The sequence below is a fragment of the Rhinolophus sinicus genome, linkage group LG03, assembly GCF_036562045.2.
Source record: "Rhinolophus sinicus isolate RSC01 linkage group LG03, ASM3656204v1, whole genome shotgun sequence".
NCBI lineage: Eukaryota > Metazoa > Chordata > Mammalia > Chiroptera > Rhinolophidae > Rhinolophus > Rhinolophus sinicus.
The window spans coordinates 52,157,824-52,176,166 of record NC_133753.1 but is presented as its reverse complement, the minus strand read 5'-3'; the positions used below and the strand labels follow the sequence as shown (position 1 = coordinate 52,176,166).

The 18,343-nt window shown below is 34.1% G+C and overlaps 1 protein-coding gene across 5 annotated transcripts in view; it reads left to right on the top strand.

Moving 5' to 3' along the window:
• TCF12 (transcription factor 12) overlaps positions 1-18,343 on the top strand; it is a 106,512-nt gene that overhangs the window by 19,114 nt on the left and 69,055 nt on the right. For all 5 annotated transcript variants that reach the window (XM_074327695.1, XM_074327694.1, XM_074327693.1 and 2 more), the window contains exons 2-3: positions 4,963-5,095; positions 8,820-8,872. The gene's annotated coding sequence lies outside the window, so the exon portion shown is untranslated. The remainder of the gene's footprint in view (positions 1-4,962; positions 5,096-8,819; positions 8,873-18,343) is intronic.

Genomic DNA, 18,343 nt, shown 5'->3' with positions numbered 1-18,343 from the left:
GAAATTTGATTATAACGTGCAGAAGACTTAATGATTCCTAGGTCACACAAGTAATGTAATCAGGAGGTCCATTGCTAATGGTTTGTTTCAGAAATAGAACATGTGTTGTTACTTACATTTATATTGATTGTTTTCTCAATTTTATTTCTCCTGGAGAATATTATCTTAAGGGGGACTATTTCTTTTTTATGTCTGATAATCACACCTTTCTTTCTTAATTTGTCTAACCTTGTATCTGTTGGAATTTGTGCACTAAATGCTAAATAATTACATGAATATTATAGTCTTTTCATGTATACATCATATTATCTGGTGCTTAAAATCCTCTTCTCACTTTTCTCCTTTATCAAGAAGGTATCAACTCTGTTCAAAGAAGAATTTACCTTTTGAGGAATCTGAAAAAAATTTTTTTAATTATCAGCATTTCTAAAAGATGTAATGATCTTTGGCTGGTTTAGTACATTGATTGCTTAATGTGTGCTTCAGGATTGTTGATAGGCTTTTTTAATGCAATATCAAATAAAGATGAAAAGACAATATAGCAAAACGTATCAGATGCAGTGAAAGCAGTGATCAGAGAGAAATTTATAGTTGTAAATACCTTCATTAGAAAAGAATAAAGATCTCAAATCAGTAACCTGACTTTAAACCATAAGAACCTAGAAAAAGAAGAGCAAACCAAACTCAAAGCAGGAGGAAGAAAATAATAAAGATTAGAACAGAAGTTTTAAAGAACAGAGTAGAAAAACAATAGAATCAACAAAATAAAAAGTTGGTTCTTTAAAAAGATCAACAAAATTGACAGACCTTTAGGTTAACTAACAAGAAAAAAGGAGAGAGTAATTTGTAAGATCAGAAATGAAAATAGGAAGCATTACTATTAACCTTACAAAAATAAAAAGGATTATAAAAAATACTGTGGACAATTGTATGCTAACAAATTGGACAATATAGATGAAATGGACAAATTCCTAGAAATCTACACACTACCAAACTTAAGAAAAAACAGAAAATCTGAACAGAATTAAAACAAGTAAAAGGATTGAATCAATAATAAAAATTCTCCCAAAAAAGAAAAGCCCAAGACCAAATGCCTTCCTACCAATCATTTAAAGAAGAATTAACACCACTCCTTCTCAAATACTTAAGTCCTGAGGCCAGCATTACCCTGATACAAAGGCAGACTGAGATATCACAGGAAAAGACAAACTACAGACCAATATCTTTATATAAATTAATGTAAAAATCCTCTACAAAACGCTAGCAGCCTAAATCTAGCAGCATATTAAAAGGATTATACACCATGACCAAGTGGGTTTTATCTTAGGAATGCAAGGGTAGTTCAACATAACGAGAATTGATCACCGTAATTTATTAATAGAACGAAGGGGGGAAATCACGTGATCATCTCAATTAATACAGAAAAGGCATCTGACAAAATCCAGTACTCTTTCATGATAACCCTTAACAAACTAGTAATAGGAAGGAATTTTCTTAACTTACTAAAGGTCATTTATGAAAACCCACAACTAATATCGTACTTAATGGTGAAAACATGAAAGCTTTTCAGCTTAAGATCAAGAACAAGACAAGGATATCCACCTTCAACAGTTATATTCAACATTTTATTGGAAGTTTTAACCAGAAGAATTAGGCAAGAAAAAGAAATAAAAGGCATCCAAATTGGAAAGGAAGAAGTAAAACTATCCCTATTTGCAGATGAAATGATCTTATAAATCCACAATAAAACTATTAGAGCTAATGAATTTAGCAAAGTTGCAAGATTCCACACAAAAAGTGGTTGTATTTTTATACACTAATAATGAACAAACCAAAAATAAAATTAGAAAAAAACTTAGTTCACACTAGCACCCAAAAGAGTAAAATACCTAGGAGACTTATACACTGGAAACCACAACACATCACAAAAAAATAAGTAACTAAATGGAAAAATACTCAGTGTTCATTGATTGGAAGATTCAATGTTAAGATGGCAGTACTCCCCAAAGCAATCTACAGATTCAGTGCGATGCCTATCAAAATTCCAATGGCTTTTTTGTTTTTCCAGAAATGAAAAAGCTGACTCTAAAATTTATATGTACTTTCAAGGGACCCCAAATAGCCAAAACAATATTGAAAAAGAAGAATAATGTTAGACTACTCACACTTTCCAATTTCAAAACTTACTACAAAGCTACAGTAATCAAAACAGTATGGAACTGGCATAAAGTAAACATGTAGACCAATGGGATAGAACTGACAGTTCAGAAATAAACCCAAATGTCTATGACCAACTGATTTTCAACAAGGGTGCCAAGACCTCTGAATAAGGAAATACTATTATATTTTCCTCAACAGATGGTCTTAGGACAACTTGGTATCCACATACAAAAGAATGAAGTTGGACCCCTGATTTATACCATATTCAAAAATTAACTCAAAGGGATCAATAATCTATGTATAAAAACTAACACCAAAAACTCTTAGAAGAAAATATAGGGGTGAGTCTTCATTACCTTGGGTTTTGGCAATGTATCCTTAGATATGACATTAAAACCATGAGAAACAAACAAAAAAATAGATATATTAGTTTCATCAACATTAAAAACTTTTGTGCATCATAGGACATTAAGAAGTGAAAAGACAACCTATAAACTAGGAGAAAATATTTGCAAATCATAACTGTCTAGTATTCAAAGCATAACAGATAAGAACTCGTAATAATAACAGCAGAAAGACAATCCAACTTAAAAATGGCAAAGAACTTGAATAGACATTTTTCCAAAGAAGATACACAAAGGGCCATCAAGCCCATAAAGAGATGTTCGACATCATGAGTCATTAGAGAATGCAAAATAAAACCACGGTAAGATACCACTTCACACTCACAAGGATAGCTATAATGTTTTGTTTTGTTTTTAAGTAACAAGTATTGGCAAGGATGTAGAGAAATTAGAACCCTTATCCATTGCTGATGGGAATATAAAATTGCTGAGGCACTATGGGAAACAGTTTGGCAATTCCTTAAGAAGTTAAGTGTAGAATTATCACATGACCCAGCAATTCCACTCCTAAGTATATATACCAAAAAGAGTTTAAATCAGGTACTTTTGTATACAAAAGTTCATAGCAACATTATTCACAATAGTCCAAAGCTAGAAGCAACCAAAATGCCCCATCAATGGATGAATGGATAAACACATTGTAGTGTATCTACACAATGGAATATTATTTGGCCATAAAAAGGAGTGAAGTACTGATACATGTCACAACATGGATGAGCTTTGAAAACGTACTAAGTGAAAGAAGCCAAACACAAAAGATCACATATTGTATGATTCCATTTATATAAATACTCAGAATAGGTAAATCCATAGCAACACAAGCCAGGGGCTACAGGAGGGGAGAAATGGAAGTGACTAATAGGTATGGAGTTTTCTTTTGGGGTGATGAAAATGTTCTGGAACTAGATTGTGATGGTTGTACAACATTATGAATGTATTAGATGTCACTTACTGGAAATGTTTAAATAATTAATTTTATGTTATGTGAATTTCACCTCAACTTGTTTAAGCTAAAACAAATTATTTAAGAATCATTAAATAGTATGATAAACTGAAATAAGAATTTTTCTTGATTATCAGAATGGATGCAGGGCCGGGGCTACTACTCTTGCAAAGTTCTTCTGATTCTGTCCAAGCTGAGTTTTATTTCTCAGTATCTTTATGATACTCAGAGGCTGAAAGGACCACTACTAAGAGTATGGTGATGGCAGTAAGGGGTGTTAAATGTGACATAGGAGGATAGTAAATGTATCAGAGGAATCACAGCCCTTTTCACTTGAGAGGATCCAACACCCTTTCCAGTTGAGGTCTTCTTTTTCCGTCAGCACCCAGAAAGCTTAGAACCAACTTCTGGCAAATTAACTTCATTTGCTTTATGATAGCATCACTGCATGAGTAGGTCAGAGCTGCTGAACCTCTGGATTTCAGTGAAGCACTTGACAAATTCTCATGATGTCAGTGTAGCATACCTTAGGGCTCGCTCCTCAACCTGTTGTCCTCATCTTTTTATCACATTTTTTTATGCCTAGATACTATTAATGGAAGGCTGGCAAATGCATTGGTTGACAGACTAAAATCTAAAAATGCTAGAAATGGATTATTATTTTGGATCAAATATAACAAGATGAATTTTATCAGAGATCAATGTTAAATCTTGTACTTGGGACCATAAAACACAAACTGAACACGGACACCATTGGAAGAGCATGACTTACTTGCATCATACTCCCTGAGTAACAGGGTGTGACCATTTGTAACCTTTCGATGTGAGCTCGTACAAATGGGTTGTTTAATTGTAGTGTTGAAAACTACTCTGCATAATCTGGCGCATTGTCATCTATTCTGTTTTCCAAGAGACTTTGAGAAACTGAAAATAAATTCAGAGGTCTGTGTCAGGGATGGTGAGGAGTACATTCCAACCCATTGTCATGAGACACAGTTGAAGAAAACAGGAATTACTAGTCTTGAAAATATTGGCACTCTTCAAACAGTGAGAGCTATCAAAAAAAAAAAAAAAAAGGAAAGAAAAGGAAAAAGAACAGAATTGAATGCAATGTGTGGTCATGAAAGCATTCAAGTAAAGACTGGATGGACATTTTTCAAAAATATTCTTTGATGATTAAAGGGTGGGAACACATAGTAACTAAAGTGTCTTTCAACCTTAAGATTGTATGGATTTACATAATTACTAGAAAGCAGACAACATGAGGATGGAGAACAAGAGAAAATACAGGCTTAAACTTATGGTCTACTAGAACTCAAATAAGTACTTATTGGGTGCTTCCTAAATTCAAGGCATTGTTGAAGGCACTATAAATAATTTAGAAGTGATGAAATTTTCATATTTGGATTGTTAATCAATGGAAAGGTAACCTGTTTCTCTGGCCTTGTTTTATAGTCTAGTCTCCTGAGACAAGATCTAGGGCTTGGAAGCCCAGCACAGTTGTCTTCAGGAAAACCTGGGACACCATACTACTCATTCTCTGCCACAAGTTCCAGAAGAAGACCACTCCATGACTCTGCAGCACTTGGTAAGTATATCACATGACAGATCCCATCCTACAGATGTTTCTCCCCCACCCTTAATCTCTTCTTCTGGCTGCACTTTTAATTAGAAGAAATTTGGTTTCTATGGTATCATGTTGATATTGGGGCTTATGTGCATAAAATAATACATCTATTAGATATTTAATAAACAATTTAATACTCTTGTTTGGTTATCAATGTAGGAGGGACTAAATAGTGAAAAACAGGACTTAAAAATGGGACTAGTTTTTCCACTTTTAAAAATGTCATGAGCTGATTTGACAACCTTATTTTTGACTAAAATTGATAAAATGCTGAACAGTTTACAAAGTAGTTTTAGGTACATTCTCATCTCATCAGTACACTAGCCCTGCTAGGCAGTGGATGTAATACTAGATTTAACATAAAACTGAGGCCCAAAAGAGGACACATTCATATAATTAATAGGTGGTTTACCCACGATAAAATTTAAGATTTTCTGACTCCATGTCCAGTGTTCTTTGCATATGAATTGTTTCGACTCCCCTCCTTTTAAAAGATTGAGATAAAATTAACATAAAATTAATCCTATTAAAGTATACAGTTCAGTGACATTTAGTATATTCACAATGCTGTGCAGCTATCATCTCTGTGTAGTTCCAAAACATCACCTCAAAAGGAAATTCAATACCTATTAAGCATCAAACCCTCCATTTTTTTATCCATAGGCTAACCAGGCCGATCTATTTTGTGTTGCTGCTTATAGCAAGCTTCAGGTGTACTCGAACACCTTTTCCAAACACTGTTTAAATGTGGGAATTTGGGGTGATTCCTACCAAAGAACCCTTTAATAGGAAAATTGAAGTAGTAAAGCATTTTTATATTAAGGATAGGCCAGCTTCTAAAATAAGTATAACCCATCCAAAAAAAAATTATTTATTTATTTATTTATTTATTTATTTATTTATTCTACAAGTATTTTTTGGCTGCCTCCAATTTATGTATCTACCTCTGTCAAACCTCTATTTTGGTGAAATCTCCCTAGTTTCTGGGTCTAGAGTATGCTTGAGGGTAACAAAGGGCACAGTGATGGATTGTCACATTCAGCAGCGGTCTCATTAGATGTGCACCCCTCTAGCATCAGGAGTGACTTAGTAGTATATATACTGTTAGAATGAGCCCAGATGAGTTAGGCCAGTATACTTTCTGTTATTAAAAAAATGAGCTGAATTGTAAAGTGTCTTTTCTCCATCTTCACTTTTATTTCGCATAAAATTAGTCAGGGCAGGAGCATTCATTTGAGTCTAGATATGTTAATGTCACTCTAGAAAATACCTTGTTAGTACATTAAGTGAACACATTCTGTGACAAAAAGCCCTACTATAGACCAATATGCTATTACTAAAAGTTCAGATTGAAAATGAACTATTGAAATAACAGGGGCGTGGGGAGGAGTGCGTTTCATAAAAATTCAAATTTTCTAGAAATTAATCTTATTCAGTTTCACTTTTATTATGATAATGATAGATACTGCTCATTGTCTCCTCCGTGCCAGGTACTGTGCTATACTTGCACACACTACATCTTCACCAAAACTCTATGAGATGGTACTATTAACCTCATGTTACAAATGAGGAACCAAGACCGAGAAGCTAAGCAAGTTATTAGCCAAGGTTTGGTACCTAGGGAGGCTCATTCGTCCTGTGTGAATACCACTTCATGGATTATACTCTATTCATTATTATTTCTCAGGCTTAGCCACTGTTTCTTGGCATTGCATTTATTCATAAAATCTCAGAGTTGAAATGACCTCAGAGATCATCTACAACAATCTGAGCATCTTCTCGAGTTACTTAGATGCTTAAGGCAACCAACATTCTGCAGAACAGTATCTAACAATCCAATTTACAATCATTTTGCCAGATTTTAATACAAATCTAGTGGCTAAAATTTATTGTGTCACTGCCCTAAGCATCTTTCATGTTTTATGTTTATTACAATAACTCCAGGAGGTATTATTTCCCCTTTCTCCATCTTAGGTAACTGAAGCTCAGAGAGGTTAAGTAACTTGCCCACGCTCACACAGCTGTTGTATGATGAAGCTCAAATTTGAATCCAGCCGGCTTACTCTCTTAACTATTACACTTTGCAGCCTCTCAAAAGTGAACTGTGAACTCCAAATTCATGATTTTAAATTTGACATCATGTATGTAATTGTATAGTGGCAGCTTATGATGAGATAAAAGTGTAAAAGAAAATTTTCTGTCCACCTGGCAGGGAAAAACTGTCCTGAGCTAAATAGCAACATCTACTAGTGATTACCCCATAATAGAATGATGGGTTCCAAAATAGTAGGAGCAGTTCACTGACTCTTCTTGGTATAGAGTGTGGCTTTTGCTCAAGGAATGCTATATTGTGAAAAATTAAGTTCTAGAAAAGCCTCACAAAGAACGAAAATTTTGCCTGTAAGTTTTATAAATAACAGAGTGTGTCAGATGTTTATCTTTGGCACTTTTGTTTTAAGGAAATATAGGCTGCCTTTTGGGTAGTGACTTAGGTGGTAATGAATGCTTTTCCCCTTTTGTTTAAAATTTTCCCATGTGCTACTTATAAAGTAGCTTTTTTAGCTTTATAACCTCCTGGGATATTTACTGTGAGGATTCCCAATTTAAATAGGTTTCATTTTTTCTTAAACATGTCTTATCACGTCATATCATGTGTGACCCAGGAAAATACAATGCTTGTTTAATTCTCGTTTTTACAGTTTTCAAAAATATTATACTTTGTGTTAGCCTTCATATTATTCTCTCATCTTAATTTTGAACCCCTCTGAAAAAATCCTAAAGTGACCAATTATTTGTGAAAGATTGGAAAGCTGTACTTATTTACCAACTTTTTAAAAAAATAGTAAGGACAAATTTTAAATTTAATAGATAAGTAAAATTAAAATACCAAGTGAGGCTGGTGGCATATGATAATACTCATTCTCATTTATATTAATAAATCATTTATATCTTAGAAATAAATATACTTTCTCTTTGTAGTTATTTCTTGGCAATAAACATCAAAGGATAAATTGTACAGTAAGTAGTGCTGAAGTTGCACTTTTAAGCACAGATTGTTAAAGTAAATATTTTTACAGAATACTGTGACATTATATATGACAAGGTCTGTATTTAATAGTTTGGATACCATATCTCTGACATTATTATAACCTTAATTTTTCTTTTATTACATTTTATTTCAAATTTCTAACATAATTTGTAACATTGCATTAGTCTGTTTAGTGCTTTTAACCAAATTCTCAGTGTGATGTGGACACTAAATTTGTGTCTCTGTTAAGGAGTTTATTATGAAAATAACCTGTTGCATCAAATGCCTCTCTGCAAATAAAACTGAGATAAATGATGTAAAGTACCTTAGTGTAGAGCCTGGCACATAATAGGTACTTAAAAATGTTAATTCCCTTTAACACATGCTTAGTGGTTTGTTGTTTTCTTATTTATTTTGCTGTCATCTTCCCAAACTTACGAGATATGTGTTTCAGAATATATATGGCTTCATTAGGAAAACCTATTTTGCACTGGAACCAGTTAGAAAGAGTGAGATCCCCATCCCTAGATTCACTTGCTTACTCCTAGGTATTGGAAAACAAGAAAGACACTAGGAGGAAAAAGTATTTCCTGTTCATTTGAAGGCTGATCTTTTCTAATATAAATGCTGATGAAATATACTGTTTTCCATGTGCAGATCCTTTGCAAGCAAAGAAAGTCAGAAAGGTGCCTCCTGGTTTGCCTTCTTCTGTAAGTACCCATTTTTTTGACTTGGTGCTAAACAAACTGATTCCAGATATTCAGTATTTGCTGGCTATAAGTGTTATGTTTGGTTGGTGTCAATAAGCTTCACATAGTAATCGTTCACTGCTTAACTGAGTCATTGATTGAGATAAATCCGCATTTAATGTTAGGTTTTTAGGTTTCTCTGCAATTATTTGTAGCTTCCTCATATGCTTTTACTCCATGTCCCTGTCATTTGAATTCCCCTCTTGGGAAGAGGACTAGGCCGGTAGCTGTCAAAGAGGATCTCCTGTACAGGTCTTTTGATGTTTAATTAGTCATTATGTTGCTGAACAGGAGGACAGACAGAGATTAATAGCTGAGAATCTTAGAAATTTACATTTGTAATAATCCCAGTGGAGCTAAAGACATTAAGATTCGTAGGACATGTTCGGCTCAGCTTGCCTCTGTAGGACTGAAGTTATTAATATGCATAAATCACCAAGTCAGATGTTCATTGTGAAGCCCGTGTGGATTTTAAAGCCTTCATTAAGCCTTTCCTAACTTCAGCCTAGCATCAGGAAAGCTTTCAAGCAACTAGTTTGTTGATCCCTCTTTGCTCAAAAATGTATCCTTTGAGAATAAAGAGCTTTCGTGAAGTAGGTTGGAATGGTTTGATGAACAATCATTAATGGCCACGATAATCTAAAGCTGTAGGGATGTTTGTGCTATTAAATATACTTTATTCTTTTAAAGAGTAAAAGTATTTGTAAATGAACCTACATCATAAATCCACCTACAATTTAAAAATCCCTAGTGCGAGGAGGGAAGATTTTTTTTTTTTCCTCTCCCTTTGCTTAGAACAAATGGGGAGTGGGGCTTTGGATAGAGGCCCCAAGCCTTGTAGGGTACATCTCTTTGTTGTGTAAATTGATGTGGGGCTTTTATTTGGCGGTACTTAACACATGGGCGCAGGTGCTGCTGGTGAGTCACAGCTCATCCCAGGATACACTGAATGGGAATATCCGGCTTGGCAAGTAGTCATCTAGAAGGAGCAGCATGGGTCTGAGCTTTTCATTTTTTATTAAGGCTGAAGTAGAGATATCATCTTTTGGTTGTTTGCTTTCCTTCTTTCCTATGTTCTTTCCCCGCCTTCTCTTCCGTGTGATACATGAAAACTCAAATTTGAAATCCTTTTTGAAACTCAGTTCCAGATGGATCTCAGTTTTATGCAGCCGAGGGCAGCTGTGTTCTGAACCTGCAGCCTACCTGGAAGGTTGGATTGCAGCTGCAGGCATTCTTAAAAGCTTTTGCTTGCATAAGCACTTGGGCCCGCTAGAGGCTGAATAGCTGCTTGATAAACAAAATGAACACAATGCCTCAAATCATTATTCCCGAAGACAGGAATTTTTTTCAGCAGCAGCTAAAAATAGTTGGGCAATTTACATTTTAACAGTTGTGTGCTGTGCAGGGGTAGGTGGTTCAACAGTATAACAGATGATTTCTGCTAGATTAACAGAAATCATATTTAAAATGACAGAACTGCTAAAACATGTAAGTGCAATTTTCTTGTAATTTATTGCTATAATTCTATGAGAGTAATGAAAGTTAAATTACATATTAATATTTGGGTAGAACTACACAGGTAAAAAATATATGTACCACATTAGTACATGAAAACGCATCTCATTTCTTTTTAGTCTGAGATTGATTTTAAGAAACAGTGTATTTTTAGTGTTTCATAGTTCTTTCGTTTTTAAACCAAAAGAGCAAAATGGACAGAACAGCCTGGAAAGAGAATAGAAACTGGAAGTCACTAGCGCCCCTAGTCGTAACAGCATTCACTGCTTGGAGGTAGTTCTCCGTTTTGTCTCCGGTGTCCAGGATGAGCCACAGAGAAGGGAAGGGGAAAGCCGTTGAACTCGGGTGAAACCTTGATTTCTTTAAGAAGCGTTAGGAAGTTTCACAAGCCAAGCCTACTTACATATTGTATTACTTGCTATCTTATTTATAATTTATTAGGTAGTTTTACACTATTTAGAATTTAGTATTTTAAGTTCTATTAATTTATTAATATATTTAACATCAACTTCAAACATGATCATACTACTTTGAAACCATGCTAAAAATTATATTTAAACATATTGAATGCTATTAAGGATACATAAATAGTAAATGCATTTTAATTAATCGAAAGTATATTTCATGTTGAAATTCTATGTCGAAACTCAAGTTTTTAAAAGAAATATATTTTTAAAACAGATACCTTGATAAATAGTACACTTCTAAGAGCACTTATGGTTACACTATTTATTTACCTTTCCAATGCCTAGAACAACTGGGAATTGAAAGTTACGGCTTTCTATCTGAATGCTTTTCCTGAAATATATGTAATTTATAGATCTTTAACAATGTGAATTGTTAAAAAAAAAATGGGTATAAAAATGCAAATGAACTATGTATGTTTTATTTCATGATCATTTGAATGTTGTACTTCCCAAACCAAACTAGAAACTTGACAGTAACAGCTCAGATTTCAGTTTGCTGCTTATCCAATCTCTTTAATCTTTTGTAAAATACATGTTACTGTTACTAAAGATACAGTGAAAGAGCTAGGTTAGTACTGCTCATACTGCTACTACTACTACTAACAATAATGATAGGTAGGGTTACTTAATACATGCAATCTATATCATTTTGATCATAGAACATTGAATAGGCCTTTGCTTTTTATAAGCCATGATATATATTTCAGTATCATAAATATAAACCTTAGCTCCTCTGTTCCTCTTCAGAACAACTGAATGGTAACAGCCATCTGATTGAAAGACCAATAAAGGTGTACTGGCATTAGTAAAGCAGTTCGGTCAGTAAAATTAAGAGAATGGTTTGCTCAAATCTTCTGGCTCAGTTATTTGACCCTAGACTCATTACTTATCCCTTAGGAAGCTTGGAGTGGGAAATCTGAACTTCCTCTCAGGTCGAAATGCTAAGTGCTATTAGTTTTAAAACTGATATATTCAATACATAACCAAAAATCATGTGGGCATAGTTTTCTTCCTACTGATGAAGAAACAGTGTTCTTAAGAACATTAAATTTTCTACTTGCTTCTCTGGACAGGCTGAAATATTGAATAAAGTAGACTCTTATAGCCACAACAATAGAATGATGCTTGGACACTGAGAATTCAAACATATACACACACTCTGTCATTGCCTTCAGGGAAGTTCCAATCTAGTATGAAAAACAGACAATCAATTAATTATATTGCAGTAAGGCAAGTGAAGGTGTATATAATAAGTGCCCTGGAAACACTGAGTAGGTAGAACTAACCCCGCCTTGGAAAGTAGTAATGACCTCAGTAGACATTGAGCTGTGTTTGGAAAGACGAGTAGCAATTCATCTATTAGAGAAGAGGGAGAACGGACCAGACAGGTAAAAAGCATAGACATAAGAAAAAATAAATATATGCTTAGGCCACATCTAAAAGTATAGCATTACTGGATTCTATACCAAAATACAACCTCTGTACTTTTTCTATAGCAGACTCACTCTCCCACTCTAGAGCAGGGTTGGGGAACACTAAGACCATTCTAGACATGAAAAGGGATAAACTGTCATGGTGGTCTACCCTGGATAAAGGCCTAAAGTATCATTATAGCCAATAGACAATAGGAGACATTTCTAATTGTTAAGGTTATCTGGAAGTCTTTCTGAAGGCATGGATGGTAGTACTTTGACTTTGTGGGGTGTTTTTCTTCCTCTTCAAGGTTCCTGAATCTACCCTCCCCTTCTTTAACCACCAACTCTATAGTCTTTGTTCTTTGTATGTACACCAGCTGTTTATCAGCTGTATCAGATTATTACGAAGATACAACATTTAAGGGAATTTTAAGCACTGGGTGGGGATTGGGAGCAGCGTGGTGTTTTCCTTCAGTAATTTGTGACAAAAATCAAAACATTTGCTATATGTTTGTTTGCATCCTTCACAGCTTCAGTGGCACTCTGTCAGAGGTGCAGGACTGACCTGTGTGAGGACCCATGACCATTATCTGCGTCATCTTAATCTTTAGTCTTTGCCATGCAAATCTCTTAAGTAACTCGCCCAAGATCACACACAGAGCCAAGATTACAACTTAATTTGATAATAGAGACCATTTTCTTTCTGTTTTGAATGTTAAAATGTATTATGTATCTTGGTTTACTCATGAAATAGCTTATTTAGTTTATTAAATATAAAACATAGTTTATTCTGTCAATTATGTTTTTGTTGATCGAATTTATTTTTAATTGGTTTTGTTGTTTAAAGACCTACGACCATCTGATAGGATGATGTAGGAAAGCACAGACTTCCTAGTCCAGCAGATGATGGGTTTTATCTGGCCTTGGCTGCTTTTTATTTTATAACCTTGAAAAATTGCTTGTAAGTTCTGTGACTGCCAAGTATCTATTTGGAAAAGGAGAAAATAATGTCTATTTCAAATGGTAGTTTGAAGGTACTATGTGCCTCACATGTGCCAGGTGTATAATAGACATTTAGTAAACGTTCTTTCTTTGTTTTTTTCTAGTTCCTACCACTGCAGCCTGAAATTTAAAGGAAACTTAGCATTTCGTTTTTACCAAATTTTGTTGAAAAGCGAATTAAATTTTGAAAACATAAGGATAAATATTACAGTAAAAGAGAAAAAGGATTATGTTACCTAAACTTACATATGTAATGTAATGCCTGGATATACTGAGTATAAATTGTAGCTGCTGCTGTTATTTAGAAAGCGTTCACTTTCAGAAAAGGAAGCTTGAAATGTAGGGAAAATTTGTTGAATCAAATTCTGCTTCCTAGAATTCATACTAATTATTTTTGTTTTCTGAACCATCAGAAGTCTATGCTTTTTTTTTTTTTTTAATCATTGGTTGAATGAACATCTTTATGGCCTTGTGAAGCATTTCTTAGATGGAGAGAAGTTTCTTTATTTTTTTATTCTTTATTTCTTAATTTGGTGTTAGTATTTACAAACATAGATCCTTTCAATAGGCTGCAAAAGATGCAGAATTCTGAAGAAGCAAGATACTTGCAAGATTTTTATCACCAGAAAGTAAACTCCTAGACAAATTCCAGAATGCCTTTAGACCAGGGGTGTCCAAACTTTTTTCAACGTTTTTTTACCAAGGGCCATATGCGGTAAAATACACAAACAGCCGGGCCACTCACTCGAAGTGAAGTATGTATTTCCACACCTGGTTTATTTAAGTAAACTAAATATATTTTTGGAATTTGCTGCGGGCCAATTAACAATGGATTGCGGACCGCAGTTGGCCTGCGGGCCGCAGTTTGGACACCCCTGCTTTAGACCCAAACTCCTAAAGTTGTGTTCTCATCAATAGCATTTGAAAACGTCTTTTAAACATCAAATCTTAACTATGCATCAAAATGGTATGTCTTATTCATTTTTAATGTAACTTGTTTGCAGTCATATGCATAGGCTGGTGACACAAATCTGTTTGCTTTATCAAATATTACTCTGTCCTTTGTCCTCTGTTTTTAAATATATTTCCCTACAAAGTCTATTTATCAGTTAATTTCTGTGCTTTTTATTTTAGTTAAACTCTCTCTCAAAGTGTATTTTACCATCCCAGCCATCAAGGAAGAAAAAGATGTTTTTCTAACTTTCCCCCCCATGAGTTACTTTTTTTCTGAGATGAATCAAAGCAGCTTAGATTCCACCTTTTCTTGCTTTGCCGTAAGTAGAAAAGTACAGAGGTCTGTAGCCTTTGGATAATGAACTATTAAGTTGGTGCAAAAGTAATTGCAGTTTTTTGCAATTATTTTTAACCTTTTAAACCGCAATTACTTTTGCGCCAACCTCATACAATTAAGGAAATGATGCCTTCCATTCTCCCCAAAATTTTGTGGGGTTTAATTTTGTTGGGAGTGGCTTTTTTAAATTAATGTGAATTTTGAGTCATTTTTAGTACTAAATTTGAAATTTTAAAGGTACCCCTTGAGATGACTGCAGCTATCCTGACATGTTCCCAAACCACAAAGACCACTTAAACCATTTCCAATGATTTAGCATTTTCATGTACATAATAGAATTACCGTGTTTCCCCAAAAATAAGACCTAGCCGTACCATCAGCTCTAATGTGTCTTTTGGAGCAAAAATTAATATAAGACCCAGTCTTATTTTACTATACTGTAAAACCGGGTATAATATAATATAATACCGGCTCTTATATTAATTTTTGCTCCAAAAGGCGCATTAAAGCTGATGGTCCGGCTAGGTCTTATTTTCGGGGAAACACTGTAATAAGACTTATTATTAATGATAAGTAGAAAAGGTCAGAATATTAAATCATAAGGGTGGCTAAACTGAGGGGTTTCTTTAAATAGGAAAGAAGACAAATACAACTTTCTGGGGCTGGTAGAAATAAATAATGGAAAACTACTATTTGAAAGATTACTGGCTACCTAAACCAGTAAGAAAAAGGTCAGGAGTTAGAACTATAGAGAGACTGTTACCTCTATTTTGTCCATGAAAATAGCAAGATGAGCAACAAGTAGAATATTCTCCAAGGGCATGTCTCTGAAGTCACTAGGAAGCTAAGATAACAGGGTATTATAGACAATATCCGAGGCCTTTAAGACTAGCAAGAATCCTAGTGTTTGTGCAATAAACAGTATTTACTCCCAGCACCAGCTTCAGCGGAACTTCATGAGCGAACCCTCCAGTTGTTGAACATGATTCGGAATAGGTTATTTGCTTAGCTCCTTCGGCAGACAAGCATAGAGGGCACACAACAACTGTAGGTACTTAAGAGTTTCTTATTTATGGCTGTTAAATAAGCTGTCTCTCTTTGAAGGCTACCGCGATATAAAATTTCCAAAGTGGCCGATTCTTTTACTGACCTTATAGGTCAGACTAGCAGAAAAAGCTTAGGTATATAAACGGAATGGTTCTAAAATCCATTCCAAATTTATATTCAACTTGGTCACTGAATGAAAGATTTTCTTCATGCATTAATAAGAAGAAATAGCCACTGTTTATGCTGACAGTAACTACTGTTCAGAACAGTGTCAGAATTGTATCGTTGAAGATAATAGGCTTTTAATCCATAGTTCTAAGATGTTCATTTTTGTGACAAGCCAGTAATGTCTTTGATCTGATTTCAAGTCAAAAAGCAGAAGGAAAAGTAACCAGTGAATGAGTCCTGTGTATCCAATTGTTTGTACTGATGTGATGTGGTTGTACAGCATTGGTGATATTTAGTTTTCTGACCTATTTCTTTTTAAAGAAGAAAGAACATGGTTAAATTTCAGGTCTGGCTCTTAAGATGTATTGAACTTTTCAGCTGCTGGTATTTCAACTTTTTGAGACTTCACAAATCAGAAATAGGATATGACCCTGTGTGTGTGTGTGTGTGTGTGTGTGTAACTTGTATGGTTTTTAAAGGATGTGTGGTTGAATTCTATAAATGATTTTAGAATTTGGGCCCACTGTCGGTGTTCAGCATCAATGGAACCATAAAGTTTTTTGTTTTATTTTTTTATCTAATACAATTGATGATTATTTTTTAAAGTATAGGAAAGAATGAATAAATTAAGAAATTACAAATTTTATCACTGTGGATGTTTGGGGCTTTGGATTTCATTCTAAGTTAGGGCAGGCATTCATGTCCTAAGTGATTTGCCAATATGAAATTTGCTGTTGTTGATATTCCCTTTGTTTAACCAGTAATGATTTTATTTCGAAAAGTCATTTTTTGTACTTGTATAATATCTAATTTTGATGACCATCATATATGCTATATATATAAATTCATAGTTAGACCTTTAAGCATTTTTATCACACTTAAGTCCCAGGATAGTTTCTAATTTCTCCCCTATGTTTATATTCACTGAATAGATTTTAAACAAATTTTAAAGTGTTGGCCATTCAAAGTTTTCATCTTTATATTACCTGTAATTATTTCAACACTTAATATATCTATAATATGCCAACATTTTGTTAGTTTTCAAAAATAATTTGGTTCTAGAAATGACGGTTCTGGAAAATATCCTAGAACTTGCTTTTCTCTCTTTGTTGTAGCCTGTATTTCTATTCCTCCTCAATGTGCTAGACCAAGAGTCAGCAAATTTTGTGTATAAAAGTGTATGTAGTAAATATGTTCTGACTTTGTGGGCAAGACAGTCTCTGTCACAACTGTTCACCTGTGCTATTGGAGTATTCAAGTAGCCACAGATAATACATAAATGAATGGGCATGGCTGTGTTCCAGTGAAATTTTATTTGTAAAATCAGGTGGTGGGCCATATTTGGCTCACAGCCATAATTTGGCAACCCCTACATTAAACTTAAACACAAATATATGCCTAAAGTAGATATATTCTTACCTTCTTCATAAATGTTGTTTCTGTGAAAAACAGACCCAAAGAGAAACAAAATTTAATATTTTTTAGGTGTGTTCCCTGGTGGGTTTTGAGGTTTTTTGGTTTGTTTGTTTAAAGATCCATTACCCAATATTCGTAAGTCCCTTCCTGGGCACTGGGCCAGAGTTTACTGTATTGACAGAAACTTTCCAAAACCATTCTTTGCCTTATTCTAAAATGTACTTGAGTGGGAAAGTGTAACAGCCTCAATCTATAAAGAGGATGCTGTGACATCATTATTTTTCTAGGATTTAAATAGTTTATAACATCAGAGGTAAGCCCATGAATAGATACATTAGTAAATGTTTATTTGAAACAATTGGGTATAAAGTATTTACATAATTTGGCTTTGAAATAAACAGCTCTACTATAATTTTTTACCAATCCCCATATTTTGTCCTGGCCCAACTTTCTCATAGAACCCAAAGCTAAAAAGGTAGTTCCTAGCACCTTTAGAATCAGTTCCAACCCTAGTATGATTGTGACACAGATTCTGTTGAAATGTGTGGCATGTCTCTGTCTACACATAAAACCTTCGTACCAAACTTAAAAGAGTCTTTCATCCCATGACTAGAAAATTCACTTTTTCAATGTTAATCTCTATAAATCTAAGTGAATACTTACGGTTTTTATTTAGTTCTCTTTTTAGCTTTATGATGGCTAGTATTAGGAAATAATTAATAAATAAGTAATAATACTCTTCTCAAGTTTTCTGACATGCACTTGTTAATTTTTTAAACTATAAAACTTGACATTTGAAATCAAGTTATCCTTATCTTTTCCAACATCACCAAAAATGTAAATTTCAAAAAACAGTAATCTGAGAACTATAAACTCTGCTACTAATGTGGGATTCATTTAGTAGGACTTCAGTGAGAGAAACATGCATCCATTCTGTTAAAGTTAGTAAATGTATATTAAGTGCTTATTGTGAATAAAGAACTCTTTTGGGCTTTAAGAATTTAAGTATGAATAAAGCATGGACCCTGTATCCTGTCTTCAAGATGCTTATAGTCAAAAGATAACTTCGACCTTAAAAGAAGTAACTTTTAAATGTTTTTCTGTTGAGTAA